This window comes from Dermacentor andersoni, chromosome 11, assembly GCF_023375885.2.
Source record: "Dermacentor andersoni chromosome 11, qqDerAnde1_hic_scaffold, whole genome shotgun sequence".
Classification (NCBI taxonomy): domain Eukaryota; kingdom Metazoa; phylum Arthropoda; class Arachnida; order Ixodida; family Ixodidae; genus Dermacentor; species Dermacentor andersoni.
Window position 1 is genome coordinate 121,965,829 of NC_092824.1, and position 15,088 is coordinate 121,980,916.

Sequence of the window (15,088 nt, forward strand, 5' to 3'; positions counted from 1 at the left end):
TATCAAAATGCAGCCACAGTGGCTGAGATTCGATACCGCCTTGGGCTTAGCAGTGCAATGCCAATTGAAGCCACACCACTACGGTGGGTCTGAAGTAATTGAAGTGTGAGAGTGACAAATGCACACAGGATTCTCAGTAAAGCTATACAGTCCAGCCCACATATAACGAACTTGATCGTCACGTGGCATTTGTTCGTTGTATCCAAAGTTCGTACTAAGTGGACCACCTATAATACGGGAAAAAAGAGCAAGCGAGACGAAAGTTCACTTTATTTTTGAAAAAAGTCCGTGATGCATGTCTGCTTCTTCAAAGCTGATCGCATCACTGCCGTTTCTAATTTTTCCAGCGCGGTAATATGTTCATCGCCAAGGCCTCTGCTGCACACGAGTTCCTTAAGCGACGCGATGTAACCGATCGCGGTTGAAGCGTTCACAGCAACCGGCGGTAGAGCAGCATCCTCGTCATCGTCCTCGTTGGTCTCTAGGCAGTCAGGAAGGGCTCGCACTTCACGCACAATAGCTTCGTCAGTGCATGGCTCCGCAATGTCGGCGTCGTCATCAGCAGAAACGAAATCGTCCCAGGCAACGTCAGGTCTGGCCAGCTGCGTGTCAACGATGCGTTGCCACAAGTCCTCGTGCGACCGGCCTTCCGGCGGGTGATCGCGTCGTGTCAGGGGAACACAAAGTGCGCGAAATTCGCCTGCCGCGGGTTCGCAGTCCAGCGAAACCACACCAAACACCGCCGGCTCGGTCAACTACAGGGGCCCAGCTTCGCGTTCGCTCTAACCGAGTGTTGAGGCCACAACAGTTCGTTCTATGTGAGACACTGTGCCATTGCCCCAATATATATTTTGACGGTAGCACCGCCCTCATTCGTACTAAGCGAGCGTTCGTTATATCTGCGGCTGTTATAAGTGGGCTGGACTGTACAAACATGAAACAGTATAGCGGCTACTAATGCTTTTCCTTTCTCTCTTACTGGCTTTCCTGAATGCAGGAAATCAATGTTCTATTTTTTGTCGGTTTTTTCAAGTACTGAAATTCGTGAAGTTGAAAATTACAGGCTAAGAAAATATCACGACTGCACTGTAGACTGATTGAACAAATTTTATTGCACCAGTGCCTACTGAAAAGGCTGCCTCCTCTGGTATCCTCCGTATCCTCTGTATTGGTATCCTCTGTGAACTGCGTCACAACAGTGGCGGACGGCACAGGCCTTTATAAACGGGATACTCCCTGGTGTGTGCCGTCCTTTATGCATTCAAATAAAACATAAACTTTGTGAGGTTTAAGGCATGCACATTAGTAAAAGTATATAGCTAAAGGTTGCTTTGTGTATAAGTGTGGGTGCAAGTCAGTGCGGATCATGTTGTCAGAAGCTGTGCACATGTGCTATGGATTATGATGAGTGATCTATGGCCGTGTTGTGAAGCTCCTTGCACTTATGCCTCTGTAGTAACATTTCAAGCATGCAGAAGCTGTTTGTTTCCTTTCACTGTAAGGTATGCTATATGTCGGTCAAATCAGACCCTTCATACAAGTCAGACATTTTTGATAATTTCCTTGCAAAGTGATCTATTTGTTGTGTTCACACATATTAAGTTTAACTTTAAGCTAGATGTTCAAGTATGCGCACGTCAAATATAACAGAGCTTACATGTTGTTTCTAGAGTGGCAATGCTTGGGGCTCATAACTGTGTTTTCATGTTGCTTTGCTACTGCTTAGTGTATGTGCGTCAGCACTTGCCTTGGGTATTAGCGCAACACTTGTTTGTTCCCTATGTTTTGTACTGTTTGAAGAAAACAAAAATCAACAAGCCTGCTGTCACTGTATTTTACTGTAAAATTTAAGAGCTCAAAACAGGGTTTGCTCTGTCTGTCCATTGCATTGTGCTGCTGCTGCTTGTGTCATTACGCCTTGGCCTATGCATCATTTGGGGAGTACTGGGTGTGTTGGCCCCTTAACTGCCGTGACAGATTCAGTAAAAAAATTTAGGACTGCCAAAAAGAAAATTGGCGAAAGTCACTGTGTATTATTTTCTTGTCAAAATTACAAGAAACTGAACACATACACATGCGCCAAAATCGGCAAAAATTCACAACGAAAAAATTCGTCATCGGCACCAGAGGATGCTTGTTATAATGGCGAGTGATGGAAAAGTAAACATGTCCGCAATAGGAATTAGTAGGAGGCGATTGGAGGATTGGTGGAATAAAAGTAGGGAAACGACAAAAAACGGAGATGTACAAAAGCACAGTTCGCAATAAGGGATCATAAAATTTGGTTGTGGGAGTTCATAGCGTTTTTTTCTTCTTCTTTTTTTTTTATTGTTAACCTAGGTAGGACATTAGACAGTATAATAGCAAGGGCTTGGTGGCGCAACCCACCGCCCCGTTCCAAAGGGGGCGCTCATAACATCCATCCATCCATCCGTCCGTCCGTCCAATCTAGTCATCGGCAGTTAGATAGGCCCTGAACCACTTCTTATCGAAGTGGAGAAATGCATTAGAAGTTAAAATTGGCTATTGCAAACATACTTTACCACAAAAAAGTACACTTTAGTCTGGAAAAACTCAAGGAATTTGTGTTTCTACCAGGGAAAATGAGCTGTAATGTTATGGAGCGGGAACGAAAGTCGCGCTAATGCTGGCTCGAATAACAGAGAGGAATCGTAATTAATGAATCGTCTTTGGCGCCATGTCGTCTGCTGGAGAAGTTGCCAGTGTACAGTCAAGGGCTGATTTTCCAGACATCGATTTTTCGGACATGCTCGATAATGTGGACGGCTCAGCGGCACCACCACATACGCCATAGAGTCAGTGTATCAGAATGAATTAAATTTCCTATGCAAGAACTCATTACCGTCCGATTTTCTGGGCCCTTTGCTGTGACCGCAGGTCTGAAATGGCATTAATCAAAGCCACCACTGCTGCCATTTTTGATTATCACGCCACCTCAAATTGGCACTCTCACACGCAGATTTGCTGGCAGCCGTAGCCACCACTGCGGCAACACGAGGCCTAGCTACTTCGGCATTCGCTACTGTTAGCAGTTCACCGCTGTTAGCAATGGTGTCAACTCAGCCCAACCTCCTCCTCCTCGTCATCATCATCATCATGATCATCATCATCATCCTATTTTATGTCGACTGCAGGGCGAAGGGCTCTCCCTGCGATCTCCAATTACCCCTGTCCTGCGCCAACCGATTCCAACTAGCACCTGCGACTTCCTTAATTTCATCACCCCACCTAATCTTGGCACCCACTCCTCTGATCCACATCGCTCTCTTCCTGTCTCTTAGCGTTACGCCTAACATTCTTCGTTCCGTCGCTCTTTGCATGGTCCTTAACTTGTTTTTGAGCTTTCTCTGTCTCCAAGTTTCTGCCCCATATATTAACACCGGTAGAATGCACTGATTGTACACCTTTCTTTTTAATGTTAGTGGTAAGCTTCCAGTCAGTATATGACTATATCAGCTTAATGTGCTCCAACCCATTTTTATTCTTCTGTAAGTTCCCTTCTCATGATCAGGGTTCCCTGTGAGCAATTCACCTAGGCAAACATACTCCTTCACAGACTCTAGAGGCTGACTGGCGATCCTGAACTCTTGTTCCATTGCCCGGCTATTGATCATTATCTTTGTCTTCTGCATATTAATCATCAACCTCACTTTTATACTCTCTCTGTTCAGGTCCTCAATTATTTGTTGCAACTCGTCCCTAGTGTTGCTGAACAGGACAATGTCATCTGCAAATCGAAGGTTGCTGAGATATTTGTCGTTGATCGATACTCTTAAGCCTTCCCAATTTAATAGCTTGAATACTTCTTCCAAGCACACAGTGAATAGCATTCGAGATTGTGTCTCCTTGTCTGACACCTTTATTTATAGGTATCTTACACCTTTCCTTGTGTAGAATTAAGATAGCTAGGGAATCTCTGCAGATATTTTCCAAGGTAATTGCGTAAGTGGTCTGTACTCCTTGATTACGTAATGCCTCAATGACTGCTGGTATCTCTACTGAACAAATGCCTAAAATGCCTTTTCGTAATCTATGAAAGCCCTATAGAGAGGCTGATTGTACTGTGCGGATTTCTCGATTACCTGATTGATGACATGAATGCAATCATGTAGAGTATGCCTTGATCTTGGCTAGTAGCGCGAAGTGAACACGGACACAAAAAAGGAGCAGACAGGACGAGCGCTCGTCCTGTCTGCTCCTTTCTGTGTCCGTGTTCACTTCGCGCTACTAGCCAAGATCATGTTACCATACCAACTCGCCCAACTGTCTATCCTTTTGCAAAGTATGCCTTCCTGAAGCCAGCCTATTCCCTTGGTTGAATGAAGTACAGTGTTGCTCTTATTCTATTGGAGGTTATCTTGGTGAATACTTTATAAAATACTGGAAGTAAGCTAATAGGAATATAATTGTTCAATTCTTCAACGTCTCCCTTTTTATGGATTAGTATAATGTTGGCATTCTTCGTGTTCTTTGGGACCCTTGTAGTTGATATACAGTTTGTACAAAGGGCCATAAGCTTTTCAAGTATGATGTCTCCTCCATTTTTGAATAAATCGACTGGTAGTCCATCTTCTCCTGCCGTTTTTCCCCGTTTCATGTCTTGCAATGCCCTTCTAATTTCATCACTAGTTATAGAAGGAGCCTCTGTAACCTGTTCATTACTACTACGAATGGAGGTAATATGGCTGCTTTGGGTACTGCACAGGTCAGTATAGAATTCTTCCGCTGATTTTACTATATCTGCAAGATTGCTGATGATATTACCCTGCTTATCTTTCAGTGTATACATCTTGGTTTGTCCTCTGCCAAGTTTTCTTCTCACTGATTTCATGCTGCGTCAGTTTTTTTACTGCTTCCTCAGTCTTTCTCACGTTATAATTTAGAATATTCCTTACTTTCTCCATGTTAATCAGTGTGGTAACTGACTCCACCAGGAGACGTGCGATGTACAATAAAAAGCAGAGCGCATGACCTGTGCGGGCAGTGTGCCTACACCCCTCGCAGCGCCTACTGTGTCTTCATTGCCGTTGCGCTATGGCCGCGGGTCTGGTCACCACAACTGGCGACGAGGGGAAATGCTTCAAGTAAACAACACCAGTGACGGTGACGCAAGAACAAGCATGTCGTTCATCGGAAAGATATTTGAGTTCAACGCGGACACTGCAGACTGGACCGAGGACCGAGAGCGGGTGGAACTGTTCCTGACGGTGAACAACGTGCCAGATGGTAAGAAGACGGCCGTATTTCTAACATGTTGCGGGGCCGCGACATATTCCTTGCTGCGAAGCCTACTGGCCCCTGAGAAACCTGCCGCAGTGAACTTAGTGGCAATTCTTGAGGCCCTCAACAACCACTTCGCGCCAAAGGTGTCTGAAGTGGTAGCAAGTTTCAAGTTCTTCTCACAACATAGGCGGGACAGAGGCGGTGAGCAAGTACTTTGTGTCGTTAAAGCGACTGGCCGAATACTGCAAATTTGGGTCATTCCGAGACCGCATGCTACGAGACCAAATCGTCCGTGGCATTGACAACGTGCCAATGCATACGCGGTTACTGGAAACAGCCAAGTTAAACCTGGAAACCCCAATGAGTACGGTACGGGCCATCGAGGCTGCTCGCAAGGATTCCCGTACGCTGAGCGCGCACCCAATGCCACAGTCGGAGTCAGCCCAGTTGACAGTCGGAACTGTCATGGGGGCAACAAACGTAGCGCAACCTGGGCGTCGCGAACGCGGGTGTTTCCTCTGTGGCGGTCCCCATCAAGCGCACCAGTGCCAACACGTCAACTCAGTTTGCTACAAATGCGGGCGGCAAGGGCACCTGGCAAGAGTGTGCAAAAGTGATAGCGAGTTAGTAAACAGACAGGGCGCGGCGCGCAGCGTCGAGGTGCATGAACACTGTGGATGAAGTGCTTGGGGCACCTGGAGTGAGTGAAACGCCGGAAGCGTACGACCTTTGGGCACTTCAGGCAGCTGGGCAGGCGCCTATGCGCATTGCGGTTATCATTAACGGGGTTCCACTAGAGATGGAACTTGATACTGGCGCCAGTGTCTCAACCATAAGTGAAACAAAGTTCACGCAACTGTTCCCATTGGCCATGGAACGATCCGACATACAGCTGAGGAGTTTTTGTGGAGATACGCGACCAGTCATCGGAAAGTTTCTGGCCTCTGTAAAGCTTGGGGACTTGGGGAGGAGGAGAGACAGCTACCTCTGTTTGTAATAAAGGGGCAGTGCCCAGCATTGTTTGGTAGAAGCTGGATGAAGGAATTCCAGTTGGGAATCAGCAAACCGGAATCTATTTTGTCTGTGTCATCTGCAGAAGAAGCTGTGGACTGTTTCTAAGAAGTGTTTTCAGATGGTTTAGGCACATCCCGTGGGGTTAAGGCTCGCATCTTGGTGTTGCCAGATACCAAACCCAGATTCTTTAAGTCCCGGCGGATGCCCTTTGCTTTGAAAGACAAGTTTGAGGAATCGTTGCAGAGACTGCTCCACCAAGGCATCATCTAACCAGTGAAGACTGCCAGATGGGCAGCTCCTGTCGTTCCAGTGCTAAAACAATATGGGCAGTTGCGGATATGCGGTGATTTCAAGCTGACTGTAAATCCCATAGCACTTGTGGAAACGTATCCCGTGCCACGCATAGAGGAATCGTTCACCAAGCTCCAGGGAGGAGTAAGGTTCACAAAGCTAGACCTACAGAACCCCCTACCAGCACATCGAACTGGAAGAATAGTCACAGGAGTTTGTCACTATCAATACGCCCAAGGGCTTGTTTCAATACACGAGACTGCCATTCGGTATTGTTTCCGCCCCAGCCATATTTCAACGGGAAATGGAAAACCTCCTGGGAGGTCTTGATCATGCCGCAGTTTACTTCGATGACATCTTGGTAACAGGCACGATTGATGACGAACATTGGGCTAACGTCTACAAGGTACTAGAGCGCTTGCAAGAGGTGGTCTTGAAGCTGAAACTTGCAAAATGCAAGTTTTTGTTACCTGAGGTCCAGTACTTAGGCCACATAGTAAGTGCTGCCGGGCTATATCCAGATCCTGCCAAGACTGAAGCAGTACGGAATGCTCCCAAACCTCGAGATGTGAAAGAGTTGCAAAGCTATTTAGGTTTGTGAACTTCTATAGAAAGTTTCTCCCCAACCTGTCAGATGTACTGCAGCCATTGAACTGCTTGCAGCACTGGAGCAAAGTGGCGCTGGATGGCAGTTGAGCAATGTGCATTCATGAAGAGCAAGTAGCTGCTTGTATCCGCCCGTGTCTTGGCCCATTATAACCCCTCCAAACCTACGGTGTTGATCACTGATGCTTCCCCTCATGGCCTGGGGGCAGTCCTAGCATAGAGAGAGCCTACTGGAAAAGAGCGACCGATAACCTTTGCATCAAGAAGATTCACGGCCACTGAGTAGACTTACTGTCAGTTGGATAAAGAGGCACTTGGTCTCGTGTTTGGTGTCACAAAGTTGAGGCAGTATCTTTGGGGACGGAAATTTGAAGCGACTTTTAAGGGACTGACCACAAACCCTTGTTGGGCCTGTTATGTGCTGGATGGCCTATTCCGGAAACTTGCTTGCCGAGGCTTCTTCGCTGGGTGTTGCTGCTGGGTGTACAACTATGGTTTGAGCTATAGGTCTGGAAGCCTGATAGCCCATGCAGATTGGTTGAGTAGACTCTGCTTGCCAACAATTTATTGCTCTTCAGGGGTGCCTGCAGAGGTATTCATGCTTGAAAGTGTCTATCCCCATGTCCTTTCATCAAAGGTGGTTGCAGAAGCCACTGCAAGAGATCCGGTGTTGTCAAGAGTGCTACAGGATTTATGGTCTGGTCATGTTCAAGACTTGACATCAGAGGGGGGGGCCGTACATGTCCCGATTCAACGAGTTGAGTGTGCATCAGAACTGTGTGCTCTGGGAAAACCGTGTTGTGGTACCCTCCAGCCTCCAAGGGGGAGTCCTCAAGTTACTACACGAGTGCCACCCTGGGGTCACAAAAATGAAAGCCATCGCCCGAAGTCATGTGTGGTGGCCGTCGTTAGACAGTGACATCGTAACCACGGTTCAAGACTGCTTCACTTGCCAACTACAGCAGAGACCATTGAGACCAGTGCCTATGATGCTGTGGCCATTCCCAGACAGGGCCTGGTCAAGGATCCATGTGGACTATGCTGGACCTTACCGTTAATTCCAATTTTTTTTTTTATCGCAATTGATGCATTCTCAGAATAGATTGAAGTTTTTCCTGTTTCATCACCCTCAGCGGAATGTACAATTGCATGCATGCGGGTCATGTTTGCGAATCAGGGCCTCCCAGACATGGTGGTATCGGACAATAAACCCGCATTCGCAAGTGAAGCGTACGAGACATTCTTGAAGAAGAACGGCATGAACCGGATGCTAGTACCACCGTATCACCCAGCTTCTAATGGTGCGGTGGAGAGAGCCATTCAAACTATGAAAGTAAAATTACAGAAAGTTGGCCCAGGGGACTGCATTGGATCTGCTGCTGCCAGACCTAAGGAAAACAGTCCTCCAGAAACAACTCGCTCAGAAGATGGAGTACGATCAAAGAACGAAACCGAGGATGCCAGCACAACCAGGAGACAGTATTTACCAGGAATTTTCAGCCAGGTCCGAGCTGGATTCCCAATGTAGTCACCAGGCAACACAATTCACAGGGGGAGAGCTACAATTGGATGATGGGTGACAATGGACCCAGCATCCCGACCATGTAAGGCCACAGTCGATGCCCGACCAGCACAACTGTCAGTGCTCCAGCCCTTCTACCGCACGCTCAGAACCACATTTGAGTTTATCCTCAAGGACTGGAGGTACAATTTAGAGTGGTTTACCTGAAGCAGCGACAAGCATGGAGGGTCAACCATTACTTTCGGCGAGCCCTATCAGCTGGAGACTAGTGACACCATAACATCAACACGCACCGATTGCTCCCTGCTTCTTTCCACACCTCGGCTTCGTCGGAGCACTAGGGAACGCCGTCCGGTGCTTCGGTTTTCTCCTTGAACTGTAACTGTTTATATGCTGTTAATCTATTGTATTAAGGGGGAAGGAAGTGTGGTAACTGACACCACCAGGGGGCGCGCAAAGCACAATAAAAACAGAGCGCATGACCTGTGCGGGCAGTGTACCTACGCCCCTGACAGCAGCTACTGTGTCTTCATTGCTGTGCGCTATGGCCGCGGGTCTGGTCACCACAATCAGTTTTGATGGTTCCGCAAATTCTGTCTTATCTCTTGAGTTCTACACTTGCATTCTTTGTCGTTTCTTTATGATGTGCTTTGCTACTTAAAAGAGCTTACCTACTGGCTGCCTTGGTGCCTTACCTCCCACTTCAATTGCTGCTTCTGGAGCCCGCCTATTTACAGTTTCATACATTACCTCTATGTCATCTTCATTCCTTTGTTCTCAGGCTGCATATTTGTTTGCAAGTAGCAGCCTGAATCGGTCTGCTTTTACCCGTACTGCGTCTAGGTTGGCCTGTTTCTTCTTGTACTTGCACCCGCCGTGGTTGCTCAGTGGCTGTGGTGTTGGGCTGCTGAGAACAAGGTTGTGGGATTGAATCCTGGCCACGGTAGCTGCATTTCTATGAGGGCGAAATGCGAAGACACCCGTGTACTTAGATTTAAGTGCACGTTAAAGAACCCCAGTTGATCGAAATTTCCAGAGTCCTCCACTACGGCGTGCCTCATAATCAGAAAGTGGTTTTGGCACGTAAAACCCGATAAGTTAATTTTTTTTTTAGTGACCAATTTTACTCCTCTGTTCAAATTAAGGTGAATTCTGGACGTCACTAACCTATGATCACTGCACTTTACCCTACGTAACACTTTTACATCCTGTACTATACTGGGATCGGCAGACAGTATGAAATCAATTTCATTTCTTGTTTCACCATTAGGGCTTTTCCAGGTCCATTTTTTGTTCCTACGCTTCCTAAAGAAAGTGTTCATTATTCGCAGCTTATTTCTTTCCTCTAATTTTACCAACATCTCTCCTCAAGTGTTCCTAGAATCGACGGCGTAGTTGCCAATTGCTTTTTCACCAGCCTGCTTTTCCCTCACTTTTGCATTAAAGTCGCCCAGTATACTGAGTTTGCACTTTTCTCATCACTAATTCAACATCTTCATAAAATTGATCTATTTCATCATCATCATGACTGGAGGTTGGAGCGTAGGCTTGTACTGGCCTACGCTCCAACCTAATCTATACCTGTTAATCTTAATCTATACCTGTTATTCAGTTTCATTACGACTGCTGCTACCCTCTCATTAATGCTGTCGAGTTTGTCAATGTTGCCCGCTATGTCCTTATGGATTAGGAGTCCTGCTCCATACTGCTTCTTATCTGTAAGTCCTCTATGGTGAGTACGTGGCCATTCGTCAGCACTGTATAAGCCTCACGAGTTCTAACCCCCACTAAGGCCAGTGATATCCCAAACAATGCCTGATAGTTCCTCAAAGAGTCCTGCTGAGCTAGCTTCACTTGAGAGAGTTCGGGTGTTAGACATTGCCAGGGTCAGTTTCCATTGACTTTTGTAATCATCGCCAATGGCTTTGAAGCTATGAATGCACGGCGTGTAGCATTATGTCGGTTTCCGAAAGCAAGCTTCGCCTCAGTGAAGCATACAATAAATATTTCGGTGAAGCTTAACAACTGTCATCATCAGCCTGGTTACGCCCACTGCAGGGCAAAGGCCTCTCCCATACTTCTCCAACTACCCCGGTCATGTACTAATTGTGGCCATGTCGTCCCTGCAAACTTCTTAATCTCATCCGCCCACCTAACTTTCTGCCGCCCCCTGCTACGCTTCCCTTCCCTTGGAATCCAGCCCGTAACCCTTAATGACCATCAGTTATCTTCCCTCCTCATTACTTGTCCTGCCCATGCCCATTTCTTTTTCTTGATTTCAACTAAGATGTCATTAACTCCCGTTTGTTCCATCACCCAATCTCATATAGGAGGTTGTGGCCAAGTACTGCACCAGGGTGGCCAATCCTGCTTTGGTGAGGGAGTGCGTTACTGGTTCTGGTCACCGGGATCAGGCCGCACTCCAGGCCTGTTTATGCAATTTTATCAACACGCACATTTTTTTTTAATCCGGTGGAAAATTGCGTGGCACCGGGATTCGAATCATGGTCCTCTTGCACCCGAGGCGGATGCTCTACCTCTACGCCACCGCTGCACTTTGCACTGAACATGTGTGCACCGCTGCACTGAACAAGTGTGTGAAGGGGCAATTGTCACGGGACCCAGTATGTATTCCTCAATTATACACGTGCGCTCCTGCCGTCTTCTGTCACAGTGCCAGGATCGATATGCCTAATAAGTGTACTGACAGACCTTGAGCGCTTTTTCAGATGTGCCTGTGGCACTTTGAGCCCTTAAAGGCAGTAAAAGACATGCGTTCATTTTTTTTCGGACCTGTTCACGACCCCTAGAGAGCCCGAAAAAATCGGACGTTGACTGTACAACTGACCAGGAGCATGCTTCAAATGGTCTGTGGGGCGAACGCACCATGGAAGGAGGACGAGAACAGAAAGGACACATTGAGGAAGGAACGGGAAAGGAAGTGTACTGCCGCCGCTTTGAAGGAGCTTAAGCTCAAAAAACAGTGTTGGCTGACGCCGAGATGCAGCTGTGCCTTATCCAAACCAAAATAAACTCTTTAACTCTTTCATTACCAAGACTATTCAAATCGATCACCGGTGATCTATGCTTCAGATTGCCAATTTCGACATGTTGAAGCCGTTTCTTATCCACTTAAGGCCATCCAGTAGTTAGTACAGGCACTGAACTTTCAGAATCAGTTTAAATTCTCACATTCCGGCAATGTTGTGATTTTTGACGGACCTTTCTGCGAATTAATGTGTGTATGTTATAGAAAAGAAAGGCATGGCTGTCACCTTCTGCTGCGCTCCAGGAAGAAAGCATGCCGCTCAGGATTACGCTGCACTAGCATCACAATTTTGTAATGAAATGATTCCTAGGAAGTCAAGAATTAAATTATATAGCCAGCTTTGCCGTCCGACAGTGCTGAGCGGTGATAATTGACCGAAAATGACACCAGCTGTGCACTAGTGAGCAGCTGTGCACTAGTGAGCTTTGGTTTGGAGTCATTTTATTCTGCCAAAGTGTATTTCTGAAAGTCCGCCGCATGTTCAACATGTGGACCTGGCATTTTAAACCAGTTTCCAAGAGTTTCAGTTTTGCTTCTATCGTAAAATCCAGGCAAGGGGCGCTGCCAGTGTCACTGCGCAGTTATCGAAAATCGCTCCCATGGCGTCATCCCACACGGCTGTGTCGCGAGAAAAGGGTCAGGCTCAAAACTAAGCTACACCTGCACTTCAATTCAGTGATAAGGATTCAGGATTCCGAAGATGACAGCAAAGCAGATTCAAGCTCTGACGGTGACGATGATTTGAGTCAGCATGGAACATCTGCAGCTGTTCACCGGCGAGTTTCCTTTACGTCCTTGAGCGGTCTCCTTCCTTGTGTGCGCTTATCTGCCGATCTTCTTGCATGACCTGAGAGCTCTACTGATTATCTTCAGGGTGCATACTTCACTAGGTTATGATGTGCTGCCTTCAGCAGCAAAGAAACTTTCGTTCACGCGAAGAAGGCCACCTGTAGCACATCTCCGCCCAGCACTACAGGTCAGCGCAAGACAGTTTACAACGGCATGGGATTTCTTTCTACTCTCTCTGCAGAGGTGATGAATACAATCTGCAAAAATACAAACAGATATACTTGGATGCATAATCTTGTAGTTGCCCAGCTACGCTGAGAGCGATTGGTCCTGGAAGAGGTGCATGACTCTAGACGAGCTGGCAAAGTACGTTCTTTGGACTGCTCATTGGACCATCCTCAGAAGATGCTGAAAAAGCGGAATGGCAAAATGTGTTACGAGGACCACAAAGTTGGACGAAAACCAGATATTTTGTGGAAAAAGGGCAGAGTGCACCTATGCTTCACAAAATCCAGGGACTGCTTCTCCACACAGCATGAGCAATGAACTGCTCATAGCTTTTTCTTTTTTTTTTTTCGTATCCAAAGAACGGTGGTGTACTGAGCATTTATTGTTTCAGACATTATTCCTGGGTTATTTATCTTTGAAATGTATATTCTGAATTTCCTTTGATATTAATGTTTTTGTAGATATCAAGTTCTTATTGTTGGTTTTATTGTATTATCAACTGGCAGCAGAAATGACGCTTTATAGAATTTTTATGTTTTACCTAATCAATTTTTTGTTTGGCAGCCTATGCTTTTGGAAACAGCATTTTATTATGCACCATATGCTATGCTGCAATGTGTGCTGGAATATTATTTGTGCTAGTAAATAATTTTTTCTGAGGCCTATAAAAAATGACAATTTTCTCGTGGCAATGAAAGATTTAAAGCAGTGAAACGCAACTCTGAGGCGTTATGCACAAGCTGAGATTATGTTGGGATAGCTGAGCTTGACTTTCCAGCTGTCTAGAGAGAATCTCACCTGTGACAAAGTCTGGGCCTCATACCAATGAGCTTGCTGTCATGTGCGTGCGTGCGTGCGTGCGTGCGTGCGTGCGTGCGTGCGTGCGTGCGTGCGTGCGTGCGTGCGTGCGCGCGCGCGTGTGTGTGTGTGTGTGTGTGTGTGTGTGTGTGTGTGTGTGTGTGTGTGTGTGTGTGTGTGTGTGTGTGTGTTTTATAACATATACCTCACAGGCTCTATGTAGGAGTATCATGTGAGGGGGACTAGACAATAATTTTTAAGAAGAACACGAAAACAAACAAAAGACATTCAAGAACCAGGTATTATACAATGGTAAAATGTAGTAGATGTGGTGTAACATTGTACTAATAAAATACTTAGTAGGTTTTATACAAAATTGAGTGGGCCTACATGATATCCCTATAAAATCTATAAACATGATTTCAAGTGATCATATGGTTAGCAAAAACAGTCATAGATCGTTAGTATTTTTTTTTCTAAATGCCACATGGTCATGAATAGGTAGTTGATAGAAATAGCTCATAGTCGAAAATATTTGCTTCTGTATGCATCTCTTTTTATTTGTATTTGAAGATGTTTGACTCTATTTGCAATGGGCTTTACCATTTTTTTCAAAGATATTTTATTCGCTATGCATTTTACTAACTCTTCCCTTCTGTTTTCTTTTTGAATAAAATAAACACTACTGCTTACTATTCAAACTTGATTAAGTAGTTTTTTATTTTTTAACATGCTTACTAGAGAGTGACAGCATTGGACGACATGCTGTCAGCCCGTCTTGACATAAAACAAAGTTCTCGGTCACTCTGGGAATCTTGCAAAGGCACTCAGGGAATACCTGGAAAACTCAGAGAATTTGGAAATGTCAACTTGGTAGACACCCTGTGTACTTCAATGCATTCAGGAGAAGTGGATTTATTGGCAATTAAACACGCCCTTCACGGTGCTTCTGCTCCTCGTTCAATGCTTTGTACTGCGAAGGCTACGGAGGAGTGGGACATGCCCACAAAGCTCCACCTACTGAACGTCTCTGTGGTGCACAGTTCAGGTTTAATTTTGGATGTTAACATAGACACCACTACTTCTAATTTTGGTACCTACGACATGCCAAACGTAAGCCAAACACGGTTGTCCTCAGTGAGCCACAGTGCACCCAGCCAGGGGACTTGTCATGGTGCCCCGCGGCAGGCGATGATTTCAGTCTATGCTACGTAGCAGACTGCAGCTTTATGCATCTGTTATGCATATGCACAGCGTTTGCTTTGTGCACAACAAGGCTTGAGTGCGTGCTCGCACTCATATGCTCCAGTCTGACAGTGCTATGTGGTGTGGACCAGCCTTGTCCTTCACCAGCTTGCACGATGGATAGTAGCTACATCAAACTTGCGCATTTTAAAGCGCTATCAATATGTCCGCCTAGGCATCTAACCAGGAGCCACCAGGAGTGACCAGCATGCATGTGGTCTGACCTTAAGTTTCATGTGTTTCAAGGCTAGTTGAGCATTCAAAGCTAGTCAAAGTTAGCAGGGCCCAACGGCTACGACACC

General features: G+C 46.1%; 1 protein-coding gene across 2 annotated transcripts in view; it reads left to right on the forward strand.

Moving 5' to 3' along the window:
- The window catches only part of LOC126539315 (glycogen debranching enzyme), a 175,454-nt gene that overhangs the window by 143,777 nt on the left and 16,589 nt on the right, over window positions 1–15,088 (forward strand). The window lies entirely within an intron of this gene.